The sequence below is a fragment of the Camelus bactrianus genome, chromosome 4 (genome assembly GCF_048773025.1).
Source record: "Camelus bactrianus isolate YW-2024 breed Bactrian camel chromosome 4, ASM4877302v1, whole genome shotgun sequence".
Classification (NCBI taxonomy): domain Eukaryota; kingdom Metazoa; phylum Chordata; class Mammalia; order Artiodactyla; family Camelidae; genus Camelus; species Camelus bactrianus.
In genome coordinates this window covers 76,271,943-76,287,431 of record NC_133542.1, presented here as the reverse complement: position 1 = coordinate 76,287,431, position 15,489 = coordinate 76,271,943, and the positions used below count along the sequence as shown (strand labels likewise).

Genomic DNA, 15,489 nt, shown 5'->3' with positions numbered 1-15,489 from the left:
GGGTAGTTAGCCCAGGGGCTGGGATGCTCAAATGTGGGTATCTGTTGCCTTTCTCTTACAGATTCTGTTTCCCAGAAACTTCTCCAGCCTCAGGGAAGGTCACTCCACTGAGCTACTGGGGCTATGCATGAGTGGGCAGGCAGGACCGGTGGGTGCCTGCAAGGGAGAGGCAGGGACTGAGGTAGGTCCTTCCATCAGAACCGGGCTCTCAGGGGTGGCCCACGGTCCTGCTGTACTCCTGGCAGGGACTTCTTGGGTCAGCAGGAGGGCACAGGAGGGTCATCAGGGTCCTGGGCATCTGGTCGGCAGCCTTGACAGCCTGGCTGGTCAGGGGCAGCCTCTGTGTGCACTTCATCCAAGCTCTGCGAGGTCAAGACCAAGTGGAGAAGCTCTTTGTTAGGGCCTCAGGAGGAGTGAGGTGGGATCATATTCAGCAGTGAGATGAACCCTGCTGATGGCCAGAGTGCCCAGGATGTCCAGGAGGGTGAGACCCAGGTGGCAGGAAGGGGACACAGCCTTGGAAGTGACTAAAACAGAAGTCTATAAACTGGGGTTCCAAACCAGGGCTTCAGGAGGAATGCAACCAGGATGATGGTTCCAAAAAGTCAATCTGCAGATCCTTACTGTCCACACTTTTTCTCTGACTTTCTCCCACTTTGTAAACTGAAAAGGCAAAGGCCTTCCCTAGCCAGAGCCTTGCACCTGGGAGTGTAAGAAGTCCCGGGCTCCCAGGAAAGAGGCAGTGGGGAGGGTGGGGGAAGGTTTTGTTCTCTCCTACAAACTGTGTTTCCCAGGACCCCAGGCTTTGACACCTCAGCTCTCTGTGACCCAGGGCTACTTCCCCTCCCAGAGGTGCCTCACCTGGAAGCCAGGCACAGAGGGCCTGTCCTGGGTGGGTGCGGGGCTGCACAAGCCCAGCAGAGCGGCCATTCACTGTAACCATATAAAGACGTGCGCATTCGGGGTAGTAGGGCTCCTGCTCAACCTGAAATAAACCCAGCGAGCCCAGGGGCTCGGCATGGGTCGAGCCCACAGAAAGAAAGTTGACCCTGCAGTTGGCAAGTTCAGTGAGTACCAAGGAAAATTTGTTTCGTTTTTTACATTTTTGTGGGGGTCCAGCACACACTGCGAACACCCACTTTAAGTTACAGCAGGATAAAAATTTACTTAATGTGTACACGCGAGGAAGTGCCACCAAGAACAAGATCCGAAACGTGTCCATGGGCCGAACCTTTGAAAACGAAGAAAAAGGGCCAGGGCTCCCCGTTTTCACCCTTGTGGCGCACCGCTGGAATCTCGGGCTAGGGACCTTTGATCTCATTCCTGCCCCTCACTGGGCGGATGGGAAAAGAGCCTGGGAGGCGAGGGCTCCGGGCAGAGCCAGGAACACCCCCTGCTCCTCGCCAGCTCTGGGGACTCGGCGCGCTCTCTCACGAGGAACTCGTGAGCCCGGCCCCGGGTCTGTGGTGGGAACAGGAGGTGGTAGGTAGCTGGTGGGCAGGCGAAGGTGGGTAGAAGGGGGCGGGGCCCAGCGCGGCTCCTCCCCGGGCGGGGCCGCCCCTGCGCGCGCTCCGACGCTCCGCCCCTCGCCCTCCCCCCACACACCCGCGCGCCCCCGCCAGGCTAATTAGGCGCGCGGTTTGTTTACAAACATGGGCGCCCGGCAGGTGCGCGCCGCCCAGACCGTGAGCGCCAGAGGTTCGAGAGCGGCGCCCCAGGCTCCGGGGTGCTCTGGCAGGGGTGGTGGCGGCGGCAGGCAGGCGCTGGGCCGCCCTCCCGCCTTTTGCACGCCTCCCGGGGCATCAGGAAATTCGCCCAGAGGCGCACGCCCCCTGCGCGGGAGGGGGCGCAGGAGGACCGCGCCGGGGCCCCAAGTCGCCGCCAGCGCCGCGCCCCGCCCCCGCGCGCCCCCCGGGCCTGGCCCGCTCGCGGCCGGGTCGGCGGGGCGGGCGGCGGGCGGGGGCGCGCGGGGCGGGGCGCGGCGCCGGCGGGGCCGGGACATGTAGTCCACGCGCCACGGCCTCCCCTGGGCGGCCCCGGCGCGGGCCCGGCCGCGGACTACGACTCCCGCCAGGCGCCGCGGCGCAGCGCATGAGCCCTGCTCGGCTCCGGCGCGTCTATTATGCTGCCGGGGCCGGCGAGCCAAAGAGGAGCCGGCCGCGCGGGCCGGGAGGGGACGGCCGCCGGAGCCGCCGAGGCCAAGTACGCCTTTCTCTTGCTTCCTTGCGCGCGCGGGGCGGCGGGCGGCGCGGGCGGCGGCGGGCTGGGCGGGACGGGGAGCGCGGCCCCGTGCGCCCCGCGCAGGCCTCCGGCGCGTCCGGGGAGCCGGGCGCCCGGACCGCCGCCGCCTTTGTGCGCGGCCACGATGCAACAAAGCGCGGCGGCGGCGGCCCGGGGTCGCGGCGGCGGCGGCGGCAGCGCGGGCCCCGTCCCTTCCGCCCGCGCCCTCCCGGCCGCCCGCGTCCCGGGCTCGGGGGCGTCGCCTCAGCCGGGGCGCGCAGCCCGGAGTTGGCACGGCCCGCGCGCCCCGCGCCAGCGACCTCCCGCGCGCCCTCCCTCACGGAAAGGATTTTTCCCCCTTTCCTCCGCCCGCCATCTTTCGAAGGGGGGATCGAGGAAGACGCGGAGGAGAAGGTGCTCTACGGCGCCACTTTCCCCGCGCCCGCCCCGCCCGCCCAGACTCCAGGTGGCGGGACTCGCGCGGGGGCTGTCGCCGCTCGCCGCTCCCGGGGCGGGGGGCGAAGCCGGGCCCGGGAACCGACGGCTTGGCGCGGAGGCCGCTTTCTCCAGAGTTCGGGGCCCGAGCTGACTTTGAGCCCTTTGGAGTTGCCGGGTCGTTGCAGCCCGGCCAAGAGGAGACCCAGTTCCCGTTTTGAAGTCAGCGTGAAAAGCGCTTAATCCGGGCGAGGTCGAGTTGGAGCGGGAGGAGGGGGCTGCGTGCCCTCCTTCCCACTCGGGGTGGGCCGCGGCCTGACAGCATGGCACAAGCCCATCGAGGGGGGAACGCTCACCCTAAACTTCACACTTCCCCGCGGCCCTCCTGGGCTCCCCGTGAATAAAGCTCTGGGGAGTCGCTCCTTCTCCACCAGCTGCTCAGACGGAGGCAGGGCCGTAGTGGAGGCCTTGGGCGGCCAGGGGGCAGTTTGGGGAAGATGAGAGGCGGGCACGGAACAGCTCCGCCAGGAGACCCACCTGGGGCGGGTCCCGTGTTCCATCCTGAGGGGTCCCTTCGTTGGGCGCAGGCCTTGGCCGTCCCGCGGCCCTTAATTTTGGGTGAAAGCTTTCTACCCAGAAGTTCTTAACTGGGCCTCCTCCCGAGTGTTAACTGGTTTGTGTCTGCAGAGTTAGTGGAGGGGGTGGGGAGTGGTATTGTGTGTCAGTGGGCAAACTGCCGGCTGGAGGGCAGGAAGCTAGTAAGTGCAGGACTCTCCCTCGTCCCTCCTCTCGTGCCCCCTCCCCCCGCTGAGGACGAAGAAGAAAGTTTTCTTTTCACCCTGCACTGTCGGCTTTCTCCTTGACTCTTTCTTTAAAATGGGAGTTCTTTTCCGGGGTCTGTGCAGTGGCCTGGGGAGATCCTGAAAGCCACACAAAATCGTCTGGGCGGCGCTTCTCCTGGGGGAGTAGTTGGCTTTCAGGGGGGTCAGGAAAATGCCTGAACCCCTGCAGGGATCAGTCCCCAGGAGTTAGGGACCTCTGGCCCTCCCAGCCCTCCCTCCCGCAGCCCTAGTGCAGCCTCTCACTTGCAAATAAAGCTCTGTGTTTGCCCTTGTCTGTCTTGAGGCCTTGATGTGAGCTGGTGGTTACAGATCAGGAGAGATAGGGCACACGGCGTTGCAGGGCGGGAGGCGATGCTGGGCAGCTTGGGGCATTTCTCCCTGACCTTTCTGGTAACCTCGGGGGGCCCAGGGAACTTGGAATCCTGCCACAGCAGCTCCTCGGAAGCTCAGGTCCAGTCCCAGCCCCGCCACGGGGACGTCCTGGGAGGAGGGCTGTAGAGCGTCGATTTTTGTTTTGTTTTTAGAAAGTGGAGAAGTTGCTTTTTTACAACAGCAGCAGCTCACGTGTGTTTCGGAAGTGAGCTTTGAGTACGAGGGGATCTGTAAATACTCTGCTCCGCCTGGCTGGCCCAGCAGAGTGGTTCTGGGCAGAAAGTGAAAGTAGGGGGGCGGTGAACAAAGTGAAGCGCCCGGCTCCTGCCGCAGCCCGCCCGCTGCCGCTCCTGCGCCCTCTTCCTCCAGGCTGGCGAGGTGCCGGCCGCCCGAGCCCTGTGCCCGGCAAGCGGTGAGGTGCACAGCCATTTCCTGCTTCTCCGGGCAGAGCCTTCCCCTGGGAGTGCTGGCCGCGGCCCTGAGTGGAGTGGTTGGTGCAGGACTGACCGGACGCCGCCGCGGGGCTGGCCCAGTGTCTGCCTGGTTTCCATCCGCCGCTGGTGGGCCCTGTTCTTGGGAGAGCTCCGGGGGGAGCTGGGCTGGGTCAGGAGCAGGGTGGCCCAGACCCAGAGCCCACCCTCCCCCAGCGAGCGGCTGCAGCTGGGCACTTGCCTGAATCCGCTATGCAAGTCACTTGATTTTCGGGGCAGTTCGGTGATTGGCTCGGTAGTGCTGGTTGGGGAGTAGCCTGGTCCTCCTCCTCTGTCTCCCCAGCTGATGGGCCAGCTGGAAAGTGCTGGGACACCCAGGGAGGTCCCTTGTACCTTGCGTCCGCAGGCAGGTGTCCAGTTGGAGCATCCTTGCTTCCAAAGGAAGCTTGGCTGAATCGTGGCAGGAAGCAGCCTGCCTACTGCATGCAGCCTTCTGGGAACTTGGCAGGGGAGCCCCAGCGGCTGAGGGCTGCTTGGGAGCCCGCCCGCCCTCCATCCTGTGGCTCTGCCCCTTGTTTCAATGGAGGAGGTCAGCAGGTGCCAAGGCAGCGCTGGATGGCCTGGCACGCTTGGGTCAGGGCTGCTGGGAGGTGTCCAGGTGCTGAGTGGTTTGTTGAGCCTTCTCAGCACCCGCTTGTGGCGAAGCCCTTGGCGCCTGCACCTTTGCTCTGGGTGCCTGTGCCCCTGCACCTGAGCAGCTCGGGGCTCTTAAAGGCAAAGCGCCACCTTTCGGGGGCCCCTCTCAACGTGCGTTCAGCACAGAGATGGTGGGAGCAGGCGTTTCTCTCTCTTCGCCGGGGTTTACGTGGCCCACGGGAGAATCGGCTCGCAGCCTCCCTCCTCTCGAGGGCCTTCGTAGCCTCGAGTTGCAGAGATGCACTTGGGAGCAAGCCCCCCCCACCGCGGCACTGGGAAAGCTCATCCAGGGTGATGAGGCGCTTGGGTGGGCGCTTTTCCAGCCCCTGGGGAGCGCCGCGGGGCTGTGGTGGCGCTTCCGGTGGCCCAGTGGGGTTCTTCTGCGAGTGTCAGAAGCTGGTCTTGGTGGCCCGTGTGGAGGTGTTTCCGCAGTGTTGTTCAGGAGGGGTGTGGACACCTGTGTCAGGGGCCAAGCTGTCCTGAGGAGCTGGGGCTCGGGAGTCCCCCCCAAGGTCCCCAGGACTGGAGCCTCGGGACTCAGAAGTGGGAGTGTCCCCGCCTTCTGTCCGGCCTAGTGCGGCACCTGCCCCTCCCGTGGTGCCTGCTGTCCCCCTGGCGGTCCCCGCATCGGTGGTGCCGTGCAGCCAGACCCAGTGATGGCGTTACCAGGAGGAAGAAGAGCTTGGGGGAACCCTGGCCTGGCAGTGTCTCGGGGGTGAAACGTGGGTGCGGAGGGAAAGAAAGGGCAGGGAGGGGGTGCCGCCCAGCCCCTGGCCTGCTTGTGCCATCAGGCAGGGCCCTCCTGGTGCCAGCCTGGTGCCAGCAGCTGCACATTAGATCTCGGGCTGTGCTGGCTGTGCGCGCCAGATAAGGCACACCCCACTCTGTGCTGTGATGTCTTAGCTGCCGCCAGGCAGTCCCTGCCGGACCGCTGTGGGTCTCGGGTGGGGAGACACAGATGACTGTGTGACCGTCACCTGGGGTGACAGGGTCCCCCGCAGGCTGGGAGAGGCAGCAGGAGCACTGGGTAAGCGTGCAGGCACTTGGGCTGTGGTGCCCGGCGTCCAGGAGACAGCTTATCCTGGGAGTGGGCGGCGGGGCAGGGCCGCCAGGGTCGCTCCCTGTGCCCAGAGCATGTGCCCGTCCCTCTCCAGGACTTCCAGGCTCTGCACTGCCTTCCCATGGGAGCACCTGCTGTTCTGGAAGGGCGTGGGCACCTGGGGACATGTTTGCATTGGGCGGTAGGACATGAGAGCCCAGCACGGACCCTGGTTCACCAAGGCTGGACTGTCCTTGGACCCACTCTGGGCTGGTGCCTGCTGGCCACCCCTTGTCCTCGGCGTCAGGATTGGGCAGTGGTCAGGGCTTCCTGCCCACCCCCAGGCCTGTAGGCTCTGTGGCCACCCAGCTCCTCTCAGCCTCATTTCCCAGCTGTCAGACGTGGTGAGGGGGGCACTGCTCTGTCTGCGGGCTGCTGCCTGGGGTCTGAGGTGGAGGCCTGGCTGGAGGAGAGGGCGCGGTCAGGCCGGGATGCAGCGACAGCGAGGTGCTTTCTGCTCGGGGTTTCGGGCCCGCTAACACACAGGGATCGGACATCGAGTGGACGGTGTTCTGTTGGGATGAGCGGATACGGCGGTGTGGGCTGGGCCTGGTGCAGGTCTGGGCCCCACTGAGCGGGGTGTGGTGGGTGCGTGCTGGGCCCCTGGTCTTTTTGACAAGGGGCTGGTCAGTTGCTCAGGTGGTCCCCGCCCCTACCCTCTGCAATCCCCGGGAGACGGGTTTGGAGAGGAAAAGTGAGGGTGTGCTGAGTGGATGTGGGGTGGGGTGGGCCGGGCCCCGTCGTGTGCAGCGGTGACCTTCATCCCATCCATGCATCTGTCAGGCGGGGCCCTCCTGGCCCAGGTACTGGTGGTTTGTAAGGTGGTGCACGTTGAAGACGTGGGTTTGGATCTCATCGGCCGGCTGTCTTAAGAGGAGAGAGGCTGGGGGGCTCTTTTCTCTCTCCCTGAGATTGAACTGGCCAGTGCCTGTGGGTGGCGCCCTGCCCTGGGCAGAGCCCCCCGCAGTGCGGTGCTTGCGGCCCAGCCCCCTGCAGGTGCAGCTGACCACCTGGCCTCGAGTATCCTCTGTGGGACCGCCTGACCCAGAGAGGATGGTCCCCCTCTTCCCACTCCAGGCCGCACCATCCTCACTCACTGTGTCCCCTGAGAACATTCCCCATCGAGTGGTGGGTCCCTTGTCCCCTTCCCAGCCCTATGGAAGGGGTCATCGAGGGCAGTGGGTGGGTGGCCTGTCCTCAGGGAGGTGCCCTGCAGGGTGCCCATCGGGATCCTGGGGGTCCCCAGGGGAACAACGCCAAGTCCTGGCTGCCAGGTGTTTGGGCCAGAACCCAGCATTTCGGAGAGAGAGAGAGTGTTTGCGCGTCTCCCTGGAAGCCCTGTGGGGCTTTACAGCCCTCGACGTGCATGTTTGGCGTAGTGTCTCTTCATGTTCTTTCTGTTGGCTTTTCTTGGGAGTTTTTTGGTTGAAAGGTGGTTGGGGTCAGAGCCTCGGGGGTGAGGCTGGCTGGCCTGATCCCCTCAAGGAGCAGGGAGCCCCACTTGGCAGGGTGGTGGCGACCCCTGGAGCCGGTGTCTCGGGTCCATGGTGAGACAAGGGTTCCAGAGGAAAGGAAACCTTCTGAGGTGGCTTCCTCCAGGCGGGCTAGGGGGCTGGGGGAAAGCGTAAGATGTTGGGGAAAACTGATTGACAGGGCACGAGGAGCTGGGGTGCTGAGGTGCCAGGGTGCAGCGCCAGAGGACATGGGGGGCATCCGGGAGGGGACCATGGCTGCAGGCCCATCAGTGGGCCAGGCCCGGTGCCTTAGGACACAGAGACAGACCTGGAGGTGCCCCGGACTCTGACAGGCCTGGGCCTGTCGGGGTCCACTGCTGCTGGAGAGTGGGGGTGATCTAGGCCTGCAGTGGGCTCGGGGCCCTGGTCCGGGCTGCGTTCTCCGGGCAGAGGCCCTTCACATGGCAGCCTGGTGGCACTGCACCCTGCCTGGGCACGGTGTGTGGTGTGCACAGCCCAGAGTGTGTGTGGAGGCCCCTGCTGGCCCACCTGACCTCCCCTGGGCCTCCCTGGGGTCCCTGCTCCGGCCCCGAGGGAGGAGGCAGTTGGCCTCGCCTGTCACTCAGGCCGACCCTGCCTGCCTGCCCGCCCGGATCCGGTTTCCTGACGCCTGGCGCCCACGGGCAGAGGAGCTGGGGCAGTGGGCCTGGCCCCTTCCTGCGGCCGACCGCTCCCTTTTCTGCTGGATTATTGCAAGGATTCTGGGAGGTGGTGGAGGGTCTGGGGGTCTGGTGGACAGCCTTGTTCATGGCCTGGCTCTGTCTCTTTCTGATGGGGTGACCTGGTACCCCTTCACTCCTGAGCCTCTGTCCTCACCTGGAAAGTGGAGCCCACGTGACCCCCACCAACGCCAGGATGGGGCACATAGTCATGGGGCCATGTAGCATTGGGGGTCCCCCAGGGGCACAGAGAGAGTCGGCCCACCTCCACTCGCCTCCGGACGCCAAAGTTTTGTCCTTGTTGCTGGCGGGGCGGGGCCGGGCTGGTGGATCTGAGCAGGGCAGGAGGGGCGGTGGTGCGTGGGCCCTGCCCCTGCCCCCCGACCCCGGGCCCTGCGCTGAGGTGGGGGAGTCGCTCCCTGGCTGTTTCCTGCCTCTCATCGCCCTGCTCAATGTCAGTGTCCCACACAAAACTCCCCTCCTGCCTGGAGGTGCCTCAGGAGTCCCGCCTTCGGGCCTGACGCCCTCCAACCCAGGAGCCTCCGGAGGACCCCCCGCCCCTCCATCTGCCTCCTCCTCTGACCCCAGCCCACTGACCGGCCTCATCCTCCCGCATGGCCGTGGTGCTGCCCCCGATGCTGGTGAGGGGGCGTCCGTCTGCCCCTCTGTCCAGCACCCCCGACGCCCCTCGAGGTGCGGGATCCAGGCTGCCCAGGAGCGCCCAGCTCTGCCTGCCGAGGTCCTGCCAGTGGCCCGGCGCTGTGGCAGCAGGGCCGGAGCCGCCTCTGCTGAGTTGCTGGATGTTTTTCCACAGCGGCCCCTGGATACAGGTCCCCACACTCTCCTTGTTTGTCCAGGACCCTGAGTAGCCCTGGCCTTGAGTGTCTTCTGACATGTCCCTCTGGGTTGAGTGAGCCTACAGGGGCCAGATCTCTGTGTTTTACTTAGGATTCCAGTTCCCCGGGAGGGAGGAGGCTGGGCCCAGCCGGGAGGTGGCCCGCGGCCTCCAGGCCCACCCCACCCCAGAGCCGGGGGCACTCGGGTCCCCTCACCCGGTCTGTGGCCAGGTGTGTCCGGCACGGTCCCTCATGGAGGGGCGTGTGTGACCCTGGAGGGTGGGTGACTGGTCAGTGTGCCCCCCCCCCCCGGCCGGCTGGTTGGTGTCCAGGCCTTTCCTCAGGACCCTGCCAGAACCCCCGTCTCTGGTCTGTCCTAGGTGTGTGGGGCTTTTGTGGCTCGTCTGAGAGTTTCCGCTCTGGGCGGTTTCAGATCCTCTGGCTTCAAGGGAAGGTTGTTCCTTCACTTTAACCTTCACCCAGATTCCCGGGCAGCCCCCCCGCCGGGGGGGAGGTCCTCTGAGCCTCACTCAGTCTCCCCTCTGAGTAGCCAGGTCCCATCCCTGCCCTGCTGTGCCAGCGCAGAGTGGACGCCCCATGAAGGCTGCGCCCGGGCGCCCTGCCCCGCAGCCAGGCGGGCATCCCGGTGGCGGAGGGCTGCCGGTGCAGGGGTGTGTGGTCTGTGCCGTGAGGAGCCTTTGCAGTAACGTGGCTGCCAGCTGGGGGAGCAGAGCCTCAAGGCTCCTTCACGGCAGGCTTAAAACTCCTGTTTTACGTGTGCTTACAGAGCCCGCGTTCGAGAAGGCTGGTTTCCAGCCCGGCCGCTGATGAGCGGGCCTGGTGGGCTCTGATCCCAGCGAGATCAAGCTGCACGGTTCGCTGCTGGGTGCTCACCCCCAGGAGGTGAGACACCCCCGAGCCCGTGGGGGCGGGTGGGGGTGACGGGGACACCTGACAGCTGACAGATTTTGTGTCTCGGGTCTCGCCTTAGGGCACTGGGGTCTGTTAGGCCCCTGTGCTTCGCCACTTGGACCTCCCAGTCCCTGTTGATTTGCCTGAGTGCATCTCAGCCCGGGTCCTCGTGCCCTGCCAGGCGAGGGGGGAGAAGGGTCACATCCCCCAGGTCTCACAGTTGCTGTCTGGGTGGTGGACGCAGGGTCCTGACCACCCAGGGAAGTGGGGGGTCACCCATTTCTTCTTGGTGGGGTGGGGGCTTTCCAGGGTGACCAGGAGAAGCCCCCTGGTCGGTCCTCCAGACCCCCACTCATTTCATCTCCCCATCCCCCATTATCACAGCGAATTCCAGACCTATGTCCTTCATAAGGCTTTCAGTGCGCATCTCTGAAAGATGAAGCCTCTAAACAAATTACAACCGCAGAACCACTGTCGCCCCTGAAGGTTTACCGTGGAGCCCAAAGGATCATCAGACGGGCAGTGGGGAAGTAGGCGCCCCTCTACTCACCGCTTCACAGGTGCTTCTGGCAAACTGGCTCAGGGCGCAGGCGCTGGGGTCGCGCCCGCTGCCTCGCCGGACCCTGATGGGGAGCCGGCCCCAGCCAAGCGGGGGCCGCGCGAGGGGTCCTCGCTGGCTGGAGCAGCCAACCCCAGCAATGGGCCGCCCGCCTTCCTCTGTTCCAGCTGCGACCCCAGAAAACTCTTGGGGGGGGGTGAGCTTTTTTCCTCATTCTTTTACAGCAAAAGCTGACCCCTTGTAGCCATTGAAAGGCCATCAGTGGTCCTTGTGTATCCCCAGAGTGAATGTTTGTATTCATTCGGAGGGTTATCTCAGACCCTGGGAGCCAGTGGTGTCTGTAGGAGACCCCCCACCCCGTGGGATGGACCCCCATCAGGACGTGCCTGGGAGAGCTTGGGGGAGTGGCGGGGTGGTCAGGCTCTGACCTGTGTGGTGAGGCCGTGGCCGCGAGCCAGGTGGCGGTGGTCACTTCCGGCCCTTTCATGGTGGGCGTGGCCTGCTTGTGTCCCGACAGGGCCGGGTGCTGGGGTGAGGGGAGGTCAGGGGTCCCCCGGGCTCACTGGCTATGCCAGGAGTGTGGGTGCCTGGGGGCCTTGCCTGGTGAGAGCCCTGAGCTGGGTGTGCCACTGGTAGCTTGGAGTGCCCTGGGCCTCAGTTTCCCCGTCTGCGACCAGCACCTGGATGTGCCCACCTTGGGCTCCCGCTGGGCCTTCTTTGCTCCTTCTGTGGCCCCTCCTGGTGTCCCATCCAGCCACGATGGTGTAGACCACAGGGACAGGCCAAACTCTGAATTTGCCTTGTTTCCCTCAGTTTGGGGGCCTGGAGGCCCTCCACTGGGATCCCCTGGAGGAGGAGGTCTGGAGGGCCTGCCAGTGGACACAGGAGCGGCCGAGCCAGCCCCCACGGAACTTCTTTGTTTCTTCTTTGGGTCCCCAGCCAGTGAGGCCAGGTGGGCTGGGCAGCCACGCCTCTGTCCTGGGTGGGGTCTGGTGTGGCCGAGGGGAGGGGCTGGGGCATCCCTGTTCCCATGTGGAGCCCAGGCCTGCTGCGCTGAGGAGGTCACGTGAGGGGCCAGTGCCCACCAGGAGGGCAGGGGGAGGGCTGGGGGACGAGCGGGAGCATTCCTCTGCGGAGGACAAGCCGTCTTCACCTTTGTGGCCTCCCTCCCGGCTCCAGCCAGGGCTGCTCAGGCGACCCATGGTTCCCTGCTGGGACCACGCAGAGTTGGAAGGAGAGTGAGGGGCCGGTCCTGGTCCGTGGGGCCGGGCAGCTGAGAGCAGGGGGAAGGCTGTGTTTGCTTTGGGCAGACGTGCTGTAAATGTCTCCAGGGGCTGGGCCCTTCTCCAGTGTGACCGCGTGTCTTCCACGTGGCACGTGGAGGCGGGTGTACAGGGACCTGTGGGCTCTGTCCCTGCTCCTCTGCCATGCTGTGGCCCCTCTCCAGGTGGCTTGGGAAGCTGGGGCATCTCCTTTGCTTCCACCCGACAGGCCAGTGTCACGCAGCTCTCTAACCATTGTCCGGGGTATCCCTGGACCCCATGTCCTTGTGGGCATACGTGGGAAACCGTGTCTCCATACGTGGGGCTGGGTTGGGAGCACCGGACAGGTGCTGGCAGTGCCGGAGGTCAGCCGGGAGGGGCGCTGGGACTTGGGCCCTGGTGTGACAGGCCCAAGTGGGTGCTCCTTGCTGCCCTTTGGTGCGGCCCCCTGTGCGCACACCTCTGCGCGTCTCTGGCCAGAAGTTAGAATCTGACCAGGGGCTTGAGGGTGCTGCTGGCCCGGGCCTGCCGCCGGGGCCCGCTGGGTGGCTTGGCCGCTGGTTGCTGGTTCCTTAGCTGCCCGGCTCCTCCTCTCCCCTGTGGTCACCCGCGATGCCAGGAACCAGGTCAGGGAGGCACGAGTCCTGGGTTTATGTACCCGAAGCCCCACATGGGCAGGCTCAGGACACACCCCAAGGGTGGAGGAGCCTCTGCTTTGTTATCCGTGTGACGGGCCTGGTCACTAACCTCATAGGACCATGTGGGGTCTCACCCTCGGCAGAGGTGAGCCCGTAGCTGACCACCACCGTATTTCTTGGTGTTTCTCCGCTGTCTGCCCCGCTGCCTCACCCAGAAGGGCAGTCAGTGGGGTCCGGGCCAGGCGCGGGTGGGGCCGTGCTGAGAGCACTGGGGACCGTGGGCGTCCTGGGCACAGGTCGGGGGCGACTCCCCGCAGTCTCCCCTTTGTGTTGCTGTAAGCCCCCCATCGCTCTGCACCCCCTGTCCATTGCTGGTATCGGCTCATGGCCAAGCCCTGGCAGAGGGTCAGCAGGGACTGGAAGCAGCCCGTGCCTTCCCGGTCTCAGACGTGGCCCTGACTGCTGCCCCGACGAGGGAGGCTGGGGGTGAGGGACAGCGCAGCTGCTCTGCGAGTCCCTGGCCCCCGGCAGGGAGCGTGGGCGTGCCCTTGGCCTGTGTCCTCGCCCCTGTGCCGCCCGGACAAGTGGGCGTCTGGGGGAAGCGGGCGTGGCCGACTGCGCCCCTGGCTGGGGGCCCCGCTGAGGATGGGCTGACTGCAGGGTCGTCATGGCCCCAGGATTTCCCTGGGTGGGGCACGCTGGGCTGCCTGGCCTGTCCCGGGGCCCTGGAGGAGGAGGAGCCAGCTTGGACTGGTCTGAGTGTTCTTTCCAAAACAGAAATCCCTTCACACTTTTTTTTCCCACGAAAGTATTGTATTCTTAAAAAGAACCCCACCCATTTAGAGTCACGAGCAGGGGAGCAGCGCCCTGGCTGCGCACGGTGGGCGGGGTCCTGAGCGCGGGCGGCCGTCCCTCTGCGCCTCCTGAGAGCGTCCTGAGGCCGCATGCCCTCCGGACCCCCGTGTGCTGGAGCCGGTGCCTCGTTCCCTCGGCAAGGCCGGTGTCGCCGCAGCTCCGCCCGGCCCGCGGGCCCGGGCTCTGTCTCCGTGTGAGGCGTGTGCTCCGGTGGGGGGCGGCGTGGCCTCTTCACTCACTGCCACCCCAGAGGGGACAGCGCCCCGTGACCTGTGCGACCGTATGGCCTCCTCTGGGAGCCGGGGGTGTCCTCCCGCTGCAGAGGGGTCTGGCTGGAGCTCCCCGACGGTCCCCGTTGCCAGCCTCCTCCCCAGCCACGTGGCCCTTCCCAGGAGGTGGGTCTCCTGGTACCTGGGGTGGAGTGGCTCGTGGGGGGTCCCCAACCTCTCACACTCTAGCTGCCCTCCCTTCCTCCCTGTCAGGCTGGTACCCAGGCTGTGTGGGACAAAGGACGAGCCAGGTGCCTGCCTCTGCTGTCAGGGGTGCTGTGTGCTACCACCTGGCCAGGGGGTGGTAGCGAGGCCACAACCCTTGTGGTCATCCCCACATACCTGCAGGTGGGGCACCTTCAGTGGAGGTGCTGGGCGTGGTACTCACATTTGCAGACCAGGGGAGGTCCCATTGCCTTATGCAGTCCCACAGGTGGTGGGGCATCTGCCTGCCGGACGTGTGCCCGGCACCCTTTGCACGTGTTCCCTCTGAACCTCCTAGACACTGCTGGGGTGGCTGCTCGGGCCGCTGCGGAGTGACTCAGGACTCCTGTGCCTGTGAGGTGCTCGTCGAGCATGTACTGGGCCTGGCACTGCTCTCAGGGTTTCTCACGTTGTCTGGGACCCCCGGCACTGCCGAGGGGGCGCCTGGGCCGGGCTGGTGTGAGGCCGGACACAGGAGGCCACTCTGTCCACTTGACTCAGGCCCGTGGCTCCTCCTGGGCGGGATGGGCAGCTGTGCTGTCCCTGGGCATTACCCCAGGACGGGGGGGTGTGTTCCTGAGTTTGCGCCAGGAGCTGGTCTCCTCGGCTACAGGTCTGGAGTGGTCAGTCTCTGGTCAGAAGAGGGGGGGAAAGTTGAGGGCCAGGCCAAGGATCCCCACGGTAACCCAAGCCCATCCCTGCAGAGAGCCGTGCCTGCCCGTCCCCGTGCTTGAAGGAGGCCGATCTGCGCCTTGGCCAGCAGCCTTGGGCCCTTCCCGCGGACCCCATACCCCCCCCCCCAGGTAGTTTCAGCCCCTGGCTGAGTTCTGCCTGCTCCCTGCTCCCCGGTCCGTGCAGCAGCAGCCCTACACCTGGGGGCCCGAGCTGCAGTGGGCCGGCTTCTGGGCCCAGGTTCAGGGGTGGCAGGTACAGGAACCCTCACTCGGAGCCGCTGCAGCGGTCACAGCAGGACTGTGCCGTGGTAGGTGTGTGTCCAGCACAGGCCCCAGTGCCTTGTGTGTTGGATTCTTTTAGTCTCAGTGAGCACAGTGGGGACACGGGGACTGGGCCCTACAGCTGGTGATGGGCAGAGCTGGGACTGGGATCCAGGAGCCTGGCCCCTGCATCTGCTCTGCAGCCCTGAGCTGCCTGGCGTCTGGGAGGTTCCAGAGGTTCTAGGAGGCACTGACACGTGGTGGCATCGGAGCAGAGGAGACCAAGAAAGCAGGGGAAGGCACAGGCCTGTGTGGCTGCAGCAGCCAGGACAGGGAGATGAGTCACTGGTCAGGTTGGGCCCCGCAAGCCGGAGCAGGACTGGCCATGCTCTCCCCTGGGGGCATTCGGGCCACCAGAGTCTTGAGCAACTGAGTGACATGATCGAACCTGGGCTGGTTTGGCCAGGAGCACCGCTGCTGTGTGGAGCAGGGCCATGCAGGGGAGGGCAGACCTGTGGGGGGTTCATGGAGACCCCAGCGGGAGGCCTGCTGGGGTGGGGCAGTGAGGGGTCAAGGAGGAGGGCTCAGGCCAGGTGGCTTTGTGTCCGGTGGTGAGACGCGCTGGGGGCCGGGTGCTGCCAGGGGCTTGGTGAGGTGGGGGAGCTTGGAAGGTGCCTGCTTACCTGGGGAGAGCACGGAGCAGGGGAGCTGCTGGCTCCCTAGAACACCTGGTGGGTGCTCCCGAAGCGTC

The 15,489-nt window shown here is 65.7% G+C and overlaps 1 protein-coding gene across 8 annotated transcripts in view; it reads left to right on the top strand.

Moving 5' to 3' along the window:
* The first annotated feature begins 2,042 nt into the window (after positions 1 to 2,042).
* BRD3 (bromodomain containing 3) overlaps positions 2,043 to 15,489 on the top strand; it is a 35,461-nt gene continuing 22,014 nt past the window's right edge. For 5 of the 8 annotated variants that reach the window (XM_074362627.1, XM_074362628.1, XM_074362621.1 and 2 more), the window contains exon 1: positions 2,046 to 2,202. The gene's annotated coding sequence lies outside the window, so the exon portion shown is untranslated. Of the gene's footprint in view, positions 2,203 to 9,891; positions 10,008 to 10,400; positions 10,577 to 10,999; positions 11,528 to 15,489 lie in introns of those variants that run through there. The other 3 variants (XM_074362623.1, XM_074362622.1, XM_074362624.1) reach the window with 3 other exon arrangements.